This window comes from Geospiza fortis, unplaced genomic scaffold (genome assembly GCF_000277835.1).
Source record: "Geospiza fortis unplaced genomic scaffold, GeoFor_1.0 scaffold317, whole genome shotgun sequence".
Lineage (NCBI taxonomy): Eukaryota > Metazoa > Chordata > Aves > Passeriformes > Thraupidae > Geospiza > Geospiza fortis.
This window is the reverse complement of record NW_005054398.1, coordinates 2,688,033-2,699,613: the sequence shown is the minus strand read 5'-3', so window position 1 is coordinate 2,699,613 and position 11,581 is coordinate 2,688,033. Positions and strand designations below refer to the sequence as shown.

Below are 11,581 nucleotides of genomic sequence, written 5' to 3'. Positions count from 1 at the left end.
GGGGCGGGGCCGCCGCCCTCCCCTGAGGGGCGACGCTTTGCCCCCCGTTCCCCTCAGGCGTTTGGTGCGTAAAGTTCGTGGGTTTTAAGGCAATAAATGCATGTTTTCCCCTCTCCTGGACCAGCCCAGCATGAGTGCGGGACCTGCGCGTTTTCCACACGTAAAAACATGGAAAACCAGACGGTTCGGCACCAATCCGGGTATGCCCGCTATGTGGCGAGCCGGAGGGTGTGGGAAGAGGGAGCCCTTCTCTGCCATGGTGCTGGTTACCAGCAATCCAGAGCCGCCCAGAAACCCGAAATCGAGCTAAATGTAGAAAAATAACTTGCAGAAACTTGTTTTCTTGGGGAGCGACTCTGCCGCTCTGTTCGGGATGCCGCCTCTCCCAGTAAACATGCTTCTCAAAGATAAATAACGTGAAGAAAAGGCCAGACATGCTCCAAAAAGGCAAATGTGATGTATTTTCATCCTCCTGGGGGTAATTAGTTTTATACAGCATTTGCCATTCAAATCCAAATCACTGGAATGCCGCATCGTTACCAGCCCGTTCCAGCCCTGCTGCCAGATCCAGGTTCCTTAGAAAGGACACAATAAAAACTATAAATATACATTCCTCCTTCATTAATCATATGGAGTGTACCCTGATATTTTTTCCATCTCAGCTTGTTTCCCACTAAATTATATTTTTACAATGCATACGGTGTCCTTGCTCATTTTATAATCGACTAATTGAATCGTCTCTTTCAGGACATAAATTACATGGGACCCGAGCCGGAGGTAACCAGGAGAGAGCCAGACCCCTGAGGCACCACAGGACGTGAAACATGGGTATGTCCCCTGCAAAACACGTTGCAAAACATTTTACAACTAATTTTAAGTCATTTGTTCCAAAAATCCAGGCTTTTACACTGGCTGTGAGACTCCTGTTAAGCAAAGTTTCCCTTGATAACCTCGGTGTGTGTGGCAAGGGTGTCCCTCTTGTTGCAGGCAGCTCTATATTCCCGTGAAATTCCTCTTGATCCAGCGGGATTTGGAGATTTGTTTATGGAGAGGGTTTTGTGCGAGGCAGAGGCTGGCAGAGTGCTCAGTGCCCCAAACGCAGGTGTGGATTTTGCCGTACAGGGATGCACACAGCAAATTAAACGCTGACGTGGCTGCAAAGCACCAGCTAATACAGGTGTCTGAGGCGTCTCTCCTTGTGAAGCTTGCTTCATTATTTTATGTTTCTGTCAGGAAACAGGGGGTTTGGCCACTAAAAATATCCTGGGGCATTTTCACAATGGAATAATTACCTCCTCAGAAGGATGTTTGGGTTTCTCCAGCTTACCCTTGCCGAGCTACGCTGCTATCTGATACGCCACAAGGATTACCAGCAACCAGCTGCAATTTATCCTGAAAATGGAAGCGGTGATTAAAAGGCAGGACTGGTAGTGTAACTCCTATTAAAGCTGGTTAGCAATTCCCATCATAAAATCCTGCCCTCAGTCGCATTTAATAGGGCCAGACTAACCACTGTGCTGAAATTTAGGCATCTGAAGTTCATACCTTGGGTTAAATTATAAACATTTCTCCTTTTGTTTCTTCTGTCAGGGATTTTCTAGTCTGAAAATGAGAGTGGTCACTTTGTCAGAGGTGTTCCCTCAAACCCTGCTATGAAAACCATCCTGAAAGTCCTGCTGGTTCTTGGCAGGGGCTTCCTGGCACTTCCACTCCCCAGCAGCTCCATCCTCACCACAGCCCAGGGCTGTGGGATCAGAGCTGGACCTGCAGCTCCAGTTCCTGGCTGCTCTGGACCATGCCATGTCTGCAGGTAGGAAGGGCAGACCTGTCCTTCCAGTCTTCTTGGGAAACACAGAGCAGGAAGCTCCTTGAAAAGCACACAGTGGGGACAGGAACTGGGTCTGGGACAGCTAAGTTGGCAGGCACAGAGGCTCTGGAGAGAGACAGGTTCTCCGGGGTGGTGAAAGGGAATGAGGAGCCAGAAGGAAAAACAGGTCTGCCTGGAGGGAGGGATAAAGCAAAGCTCATAAGAAGGAGTCTGGAAGCCAGGCTGCTGGGAGAAGGCTTTAAACCAGAGTGGAAATGGGAGAAGTTGCTGGGAGGAGGACATGCAGCCTGGCAGGACTGGGAGCTGTCCCTGTGCTCTGGACAAGGTTTGAGGGAGAGCCTGCTGGGCAAAGGGAATGCGATGGAAGAGCTGCAGTGGGGCAAGGGAAAAGGACCCCAAGGCTGGGTGTGGGATGCAACAGGGCCTGTGGGAAGAGGGAATTCACTAGGGACAGTGATGTAGGAATGGGAATGACAGAAACTGGGGCAGGGAGACAGAGCAGAAAGGTGAGGATTTGGGAATGGGAATGAAGACCACCTGGAAAGCACTCATCAGTACCTGAAATACACTGAGAATGTACCTCACCCCCTTGGCTTGTGCCAACTATGACATCCCTCACGGAGGGAAATTTCCACATTGCTGATGGCCTGCAACGATGTCAACTCAGGATTACATTACTGGGGTTATCTCTATGTGGGAAAGAAGTACATATTCAATAAAGCAACAGTACTCAGGCTGCACAGTAACACACTCCCCAGTTACCAAACACCAGGATAAAGGCAAATAGTGCGAAAGGATATGCCAGGCTCAGACACTGAACCAAGGTCAGGAAACCCAAGCAAGTGCCCCAAAACTTCCACCTCATTTACTGCAAAAATCAGATGTAGGTATTTCATGCACCTTGTGAGGAACTGCTGGGCAAGCAAGCACAGCACTGTGGGTGGGGCAGGTGACTGCTGCTCCCAGAAAGGATTTTTAGCCTCTGGAATCTGTGGGATGGAAAGCACAGTCCCTACACAGACCTTCCCAGCGCTGCACTAATTGTGCAGTCAGCACTGCCCAGGTGCCTGGGCTCACATTTTGAAGCCTGACTTGCAGAAATGAAGAACTCTTGCAGATAAATCTGCAATAACTGAGAATTTATACAACTTCTGACTCAATTAGATGCCTGGCCATGTTCTATTTTCTGACAAAATCAGGCCATTGAGTATTTCTAATTGGATCTCTGAAATGAAAGATGTTTTTTACTATTCTGTCTGTACACCCGAGTTCCTCGTCTGTAAAATAAGGGCAACACCAGTTCTCGCTACAGTGTTGAGAAAATGAATTAGAGTTTGTGAAGCACTTGGATACCACAGTGATGAGTCCCATGGAAAAGCTCAGGAAGAAATGAATAAATCTGTCTTCAGAACAATATTTGAATAGTCTGCTGTAAATAAAGCACGGGCCACACAGTGAACAGCGAGGAGAAAATAAAATTATTACTTAGTGAGCACAGTCTATTCTGTACAATGAGTAAGGCCAGGAACCTGTTGAAAGAACAGCGTGTGATCTAATTAGAATTAAATACTGTATCATAATGCAAATGCATGGAAGGGACAAATTACAGTTGCATAGGTCACCTTAATGTTGGTATTTCTAAACTTTTAGACTCTTGAATTTAAAAAAGAACTCCACTGTTAGGTGCAAAGGTGTAATACACATGTATAAATGATTTCCTCGCCCTTTAATAGTGGGAGACAATATATTTACCTTCTCTACCTCAGCCACTTAAGTGGAAAAAAGTGTTTTTCTCCTCTTGGAGATATCTCAGCCTTACAGCCAAGATTTAACGGTGTCATTCACACGCTGACATAGAGATTTAAATCCAAAATTTACCTTCTTTGGGAATCTGTGCACGATCATCAGAGACAGACTATTCTCCAGAGAGGGAGCCAGAGGAGGACCTTCATTTCAGTGATTAAAATTTTGTGTTTTGCTTGGAGTGCTTCCCATTCCAAAGCAGCCCCCTGGTTTTGGTGCAGAGGCAAGGTTATGGAACAACAACTCCCCTGATCTTTGCGACTCCTCAGTCCCGAGGCTGCACTGAGCTTTCCCGACTCCTGCTGAGACTTGGAGCCGCTTCAGAGCAGCTGTAAATTGCTCTGGGTTATCTGTGGCCCACAAGAAGGGTGATGGAATTAGGATTGCACTGTTCAGTGCCACTCTGCTCATGCCTATTTTTCTCATCGTGATTTCTCTATTGCCTAGCAGGATGTGAGGTGACACTCAATCGTTACACCAATTTATTGTTATCCAGAGAATTTTCCATTACCAGGCATCCTCTGGCAGCTGGTAAAGGCAATTTGGGATAAGAAGGGGCTGCAGCACAAATAAAGACGTGGCTCGTTAAGTTTAAGACTTAGAGGTGTGAGATACCTTCAGTTTAACCTGCTGTGCTGCCTCCCTTGTGTGAGGCATTGGCTCCATTCATGGACAACATCTGGCACATGGCCTGTCCGATTATTCCCAATCTCCATCCCGATTCCAGCAGCAGTGCCCAGCAAGGTGTGCTGTCTTTCATCCTTCAATAGGAGCTAGATTTATTTTTTCATTTATTTTTTTACATTTATTGGTCACAGATGTGGTTTTGCAAACTGCTCTGAGGTTAAAAGTCATCCTCTGGACTTTGCCAAGTAAATTCTAGGTTAGCAGGTCATATGCCAGAAACCCCCTAACCCCAGCATATACTTCTGTCATTCCTGAGGTCAACAGCAGTTCCAGCTCCTCACTGGAATCAGGGAGGGTCATAAATGGAGACAGACCTTCCAATCACTGAGGTGAGTTCCCTGAGAAGGCTGAGAGGAAGGTGGAGCTCCTTGAGTGCCAGGTTGACAGAGTCTGAAACATAAACAGGGCAGTTGGTGTAAAATGCTTTTAAAGGCTTCCCTTGCTGAGCAAGGGAGCTGCTGAGGTCTAATCCAATGTTTGTTTATTTAGGATTTTCAGAGGTAGATGGAGGGAACCTAGAATCCAAAAGGCAGGGTTTACTGGAATCCAATCCACAATTTAAAAGAGAAGGATAATGCATGTGTTATCAAGAAGTACATAATGATGTGGGATATGGGTCTCTGGGCATCCAGAAGGAGAGAAATGCAAGTAACCCCCAGGGGAAAGGCTGATGTTACTGCAGTCAATGGGATTTTTGTCATCCATGTCAGTAGTGTGAGATTTCACCTCTGGAAGCCTGTCCTGGCATGACACTGTGCCACAGGTGCACACAGTGACTGTGTTTTCCTGGTTTGGTGGTTGTCATCAGTCCTTATTCTCAGATGAGATCATTACTGGGGACACACTGACCATGCCCTCACTTTTCCAGTGTCCCACTTCTCCCTGAGCTGCAACAACTGATCTTTGGACTGACAGACTCTGCACATCCAGTAAGAGAGGAGACAGATGGTCCATGCCCTCTCGTGCGAGCAGGATCAGTCTCCTCTGCTTCTTAAAAACCACATAAGCCAGGCAAGGATTCCAGGTGGTGTTTATCCCAAAGCTTTTCCAACAATCCCACAAGAATGTTAATTACTGACACCAACAATCTTGTTCTCATTCATATAATGGGAGTGCCTAAAGGTCTTACCTGAGGTTGTGTTAGACACTGTAGGATCACACAGGAACAGACAGAGGGGTTTTAGTGCAGGTTATCCTGACAGGAAGTCAGAACCATGGAGAGCTGTTGGAGGTAGAGCCAGCAGGGCCACCTTCCACATCTCCTGAGTCCCAGTGCTTCTGCTCTGTAAACACCACCACGTTTTCTCCTGTGCCAGGGGAAGTGAGACTGCAGCGCTCTGAGAGAATTTAAAGCGAGAGGAAAACTGTGGAGAAGAGAAAGGAGAAGAACAAAAGGGAAAGAATTGATGCTCAGCACAGAGAAATGGTCATTTACCTCTGGGCTTGGGAAATCAAAGAAATAACCTTAGACCAGCAGCAGAGGATGCCTGGAAAACACAGCCCATCACGCCTGGGGATCCCAGCACACCTCACAAACCTCACCTCTGCCCATGGCAGGAACCAACAGCAGCACAGCCCGGCCCTTTCTGTGTGATACCTGAAAGGGTCAGCTGAGGTGTTGGGTCATACAGCTGGAATCACATGTGTTTCCTGGAAATGGAAAGAATCTCTCATTATCTGTGAGAGATACAAACAGATGAGCCAGAGTTAGATGAGCAAGTCCACACATAAAACTTGACACCAAATAGATTTGACTGTTGTGTCAAAACCCACAACTCCCACAGTGTCCTTCCTTTTGGTCTGTATCCCAGACTGTGATTTTAGGTGTTTAAAAATGAATATACAGAAACAATGATTCCAGGAGTCATTGCTTGGACATGGTGGCTGAAGTGTCCCTCTGCTTTAAATGGCAGGAACTGGAGTGCTATTAGAACCTTGTGAGGGAAGAGTAAATAAGAGCAAAATTACCTCAGTCTGCAGATCAACAATTCAAAACTAATTCAACAATTCAAAACCAGTCATTGCTATGATGTAGTGAAGACAGGGACAATGAACCACAGAAACAGGAAGGAATAAAGACATTGGACGATAGGTTGGGACAGGGACAGAGTCCTGTTTGCTGTAATAATCTTGTTCATGCACTCTCAGACAGCCCTTTAAAGTCATAGTTTTGGCTTTGGTTCCTCCAACTGGAATGCTCAAACAAACTTCATCACCCTTTCAAATGCTATGAAGGAATTTCCTATAAATAAAATGAATTTTTCATGGAGGAAATATTGGACTTCTTCATTTTTACCACATTATCTGACAAAAGGACAAACTTGAACAGTTGTAAAATTAAACTTTTCAGAACAAGACCTGGCTTACAAAGGGCTTCCACCCCAAGCTCATAGTGTGCCACAGAAGGATGCCTGGAGCCCTGGGGGATTTCTTTTGCCACAGGACCTGTACACTGTGATCATGGTGCTTCCCAAATCACCTTCCTGCCAGGAAAGGTTGTGCTGCAGCACCTGGGAATGCTGCAAAAGTCTGGACAAGACCTTGGTGACATAGCTGTGAAAGGAGAGCATGGAGGTCTCTTCCCAGAGAGCAATAGCAGGGGTGCAGCCCTGATTTGCTAAGGAGAGAAACAAGCTTCTGTTCCCAGCAGGTCCTGGTTTAAAATCAGAGTTATTGGCTCATTCTGCATACATTTTTTTTAAATCATTCTAACTTCTTGCAATTCTTAAGCATCTCTAAAACCAGGGTGAATTAGCCAACATTCCTTCCTAGTGTTACCAATGCAACCTCTTACCCCATCAGCACAGTCTGACTCTTTCTCAGCTGCAGGGCTGAGCAATATGGGGACATAAAAGAAAAGCAAAGAACACACTTTGTGCCAAGGGACGGTGCTGTACTGAGAGCTCTGGCAGGGAGAATGTGGGCAGCCTTCAGACAGGTGAAGAGTCTGACTCCTCAAGCTTCAATCTGACACTTCTCACAGACATTCATTTCACTTCTTTTTGTTGTTGTTTAAACATCCCTTGAGGGCAATACTTCTGCAAAAACACCACCTTTCTCCCACCTTTCAATGCTCATCCCAGGGGACTGGTGATCAAAGCCAGGAGAGCAAACCAGAGGCTCTGATGGGATGTGGAACATGGGTGATGGAGCCGTGAGCCCTCAGATCTCCCTGACAGGTCTGGGCACTGCACGTCAGGATTGCTGGGTCTGCTGTCACACAGGGCTTCTACCACTGCTATTATTCCCTCAGCACCTCAGTGGCAGGTTTAAAATCAAATTACATGAGTGCTACAGGCTGCAGGCCCTGCCTGAGCCCTGAAGTCAGATGACTTGAAACAATAAACATGCCTGGGTAGCATTCTCTAAGAAATGTCATCCTCAGGCTGCTCCTCTGTTCCTCCTAACGGAACCTGACGGGATTCATCGACTGCCCGCTATTCCTGGAACTGCAGCGGAAGTTATTGATTCTGAGAAGTATGAAATGTGTCTGAGAGGTCACAATGGGACTCTGTGTCCAAGTGAGACACTAAGGCCTTCAGAGACACTGAATGGGGCAGAGGGAGCAGCAGGAAACAAAAGGTGGGGAGTTGACTCCAGCAGGGATTGGTGGGGCTTGAACAGCACCGCCCCAAGAAGAGGTGAAGGTGCTGGTCCAGGTTCCCTGTGACCAGAAACCACCACAGGGTAAATGTTGCCCAGGCTGTTGCTCCACCTGCTTCCCTCTGCACTAATACACATTTTTAAGGGATGCTCTTAGAAGGACCAAAAGTGGAAATGCATTTCCTCCTCCTCCCATAGTGAAGGCACATGCTGGCAGGGGAATCTGGGAGGAAAATGCTCTTATGCTAACAGGCAATGGGCATTTTGTGCACAAGCAAGATGCCTTCACATTCCCAGAGAAATTCAGCTAAAAAGCATCACTGCCAAAAACTGGAGAGAATTCAGATGCTTGGAACAAACTTATATTGCTAAAAGTGGGGAATTGGTCAAGAAAGATGTTCAGGCTATCAGAAGTTGTTATCAGAAGTGTCCTTCGTTTCTGAAAGCACAGAAGTGTAGGTATTCAACAAAAATCAATTTCTCGAAAAGACTCTCCTTCCGTGACCAAAAACCTTTGGTGAGGGCTGAGCAGGAATTGAGCTTTATGTCTGTATCATGTGGACATTTCGATTCCATGAAGCAAAGCAATGGTATTTTTCAGCCGTGAGCCTTCTGAGGCAGGTAACAAATAACAGAGATTTGACAGAGGGAGAAAAGCTTTCTCACAAATCTCCTGTTTTCCCAGTCCCCAAAGGCCGCAATCTGCCTCTCACCCCCTTCCATGCTGCTGCTCAGTCCATGATCTGTTGGGTTTGTGTTTTCAGATGGGAGTCCAGCATTTTTCTGCTGACCTCCAGCAATCAGCAGCACTCAGCTGCTCCTTCTGGGGTGTCATTGTGGTATCCACCACTCCTGAGGCTGCCAGGACATTCTGGGAACCACTGCCCTTGGAGAAGGCAGCACAGGGGACCACAAGGAATAGTGTGACTGACATTTGTTTTTATGTTTACTACTGCTGTTAACGTGTCTTGTTTGGTTTTTTTTTCTAAAGAGCAGAGTCCATGAATTATGTTCAGCTTAAAAAGAAAGCTGTAAAAAGTACCAGTGAAAGACATCAGGAAGAAAAAACTCAAAACCACTCCTGTTATCTTACTCTCTCTCTTCTCTCTTTTTTTTTAGGTTCTGCATCCAGTTTCAGGCAAATGCAGCAGTGCCTGGGGTGAGGTGCCTCCAGAAGGCTCCTGAAGAGGCACCTGCTGTAGGAAGGGAGCAGTGGGAACTTAGACACAAGAGCAGTGAGCTTGCTGTGAGCAGTTTCCACACCAGAAAGAGGAAGAACTTGGTCTTGTTCCTGGCTACAGGCGGTTCTGACACATGAAAGGTTTCACTCATTCTCACTTGAGACAAGTGAATGATGGCTGTCCCATTAAATGTGACTAAGGTAAGATATCTTGCACTTCACCTAAAGCTGGCACCAGAAGAAGGGTAGGTTTAGATGGGATATTGGGAAGAAATTCTTGGCTGTGTTTGGTGCTGAGGCCCTGGCAGGGGTTGCTCAGAGCAGCTGTGGCTGCCCCATCCCTGGAAGTGTCCAAGGCCAGGTTGAACAGCAAGTGGAAGGTGTTCCCACACATGGCAGGAGGTGGAACAAGGTGGTCTTAAAGGTCCCTTTTAAACTAAACACTTCTGGGATTCTGTGATCAAGAATGTGAGAATGCCAACACAGCCTGGAACATGGACAAAATCCCTGTTTGGAGTTCCTGGTCCCAGGATAGGTGGGGTGACACTGCAGCAGGAGGGTCCAAACCTCAAAGATAAGTTATTCATAAAGATATTCAAGATATAAAGATATTCAAGTTGTACACCAACCTACAAACTTCTAGGAACTTAATTAACCCAAAAAGCTACACGCAGACTTTGGGGAGTGAGCAGTGACATTGCTCCAAGTCAGCTCCCACAGGGGGGATTTTTCCTTCTGACCAAAGAGCTCCCTTGTTCAATGGATGGGAAAACACAGACAGTAAAAGAGATGGTGGGAAAAATTAGCAGCATTTACAGTTGTGTTGGAAAGCCTTGTTCACATCAGAACACCTTCCCCAGGTACCTGAACAAGAGAATGGGGATTTTAAAAATTGGAAAACCTGCACAGGGTGCTCAGTAAATCTGAAATGAGAACAGCCACCTTAAAGCTCATCTCCTATATGGAATTTTTACCTGGAGTGCAGCTGACACCAGAGGAAAGGGTGAAAAGGCTTGGAGCTCTGTGAGAGATAATGACAGAACTGCCAGCAGTGGACCCTGCTGGGTCACCAGAGGAAGGGGGAAAACACAACCCTTTGTGATTACAGTGAAATACAAATAAATATGTTGGAAAAGAACATTCTCTATTTCCTGCAAGCAGTAAAGTTTGGGGGGAAATGGCCTATGACAAATATTTTTCTCTGCTGGAGGCAGCAGCAGGGCTCTGACAGGCACGCTGGAAAACAGACCATACATTTGTGCATATTCAACAGCCCCACTGGGAAACATCATTTCTCAGGCTGCTGTTGGGGTTGTGTTTGGCACTTGAACTGTTTCGGGGGCTTTGATAGTCCAGGATCTGTGTAGAGGATGTTTTGTTCTGAGGGAAAAGAGCACAAGCACATGACCAGAAGCTCTGATCAGCTATTGAAAGACCCAGACCAAGCAGAGCTCAACTACACAACTCCTTTGTAATGGAAATGCCATACCTAGGATGAAATTAGGAAAGCAATGTGGACAAGTGGGCTCTGAGAAGGCTGAAGTCATCCCCAGTATTCCTGCGCAGCAGAAAAGGATGCAAAGTTAAGAAACCTCTGAGTGGTGAAGTGTCGACCCAATTTAGCTGCCCAAGCAATCAATGACAGATCTTTATGAGTGTTCAGGAGCCCTAACACACAGATCTTCACAGGGAAACTGAAAGGAGCTAATTAATAGCCCAGATAAACAGAATGAAATGCAAAGCTGGACATAGATCTTTACAGCCCGGTGCTGACTGCGCTGAATTCTCTCCTTGCACTCCCAGCTGACCCCAGTGAGGCATCAAGATTAATGCTTGTACAAAAAGCTTTAGCTTTCCACTTTTTGTAAAGCACTTGCAGACTGTCTACTCGAGTGTTTCACCTGGCTGCAATTAGAGATAGTTTAGTCTTGACTTACAGACTTAGCTGGGTGTAGTTTTGCTCTCCCCATCCCACTTTGAGCACCCTAAAGTGACACCTCTCTGTCTTCACTGCTCTGGCTGCCAGGATGTGAATTCCCTAAATAACTGAGACTGTTTAACTCCAAATTGCTCAGCTCTGTCTGCGCCACCTGCCCTGTTTGCAGTGTGGTCTGGGACTCCCTGGTGCCCCAAACTGCAACGAGGTGATGATGTCACTCAGAGTTAACACACAAACCCCTGGGCAGGAGATGTTGATAAATCATGGGAATCCTCCTTGTTCCCAAGAGGTGCAGAGCTCAAAGGAACTTTAGGAGGAGTTCCAAGGCTGGCATTGAACATGGGATACTTCCTGGACAGTGTACTTGGGTCATTTGGCCTTTTCAAGGGCAGGTAAAGAGATATGAGCTGGCTTTGGGGACTGGGCTGCTCCAACCGTGGGACACACGGCCAACCCAGCAGAAGCAGCTCCTGCCCTCTGTCACCAGACTTGAGGCCATTGTGATCCAAGTGTTTCAGGGAGAAATACCAGTCAGTCTTGT

The 11,581-nt window shown here is 46.6% G+C and overlaps 1 long non-coding RNA gene across 2 annotated transcripts; it reads left to right on the top strand.

Annotated features, from left to right (window-relative positions):
• Positions 1-66: 66 nt before the first annotated feature.
• On the top strand, positions 67-9,297 carry LOC115948431. Of its 2 annotated transcripts, none has more exons than XR_004082261.1 (3): positions 67-200; positions 748-828; positions 9,041-9,297. It is a non-coding gene; the product is annotated as an uncharacterized LOC115948431 (long non-coding RNA). The 2 variants fall into 2 exon arrangements; XR_004082260.1 differs by lacking the exon at positions 9,041-9,297 and adding an exon at positions 1,591-1,877.
• The last annotated feature ends 2,284 nt before the right edge of the window (positions 9,298-11,581 follow it).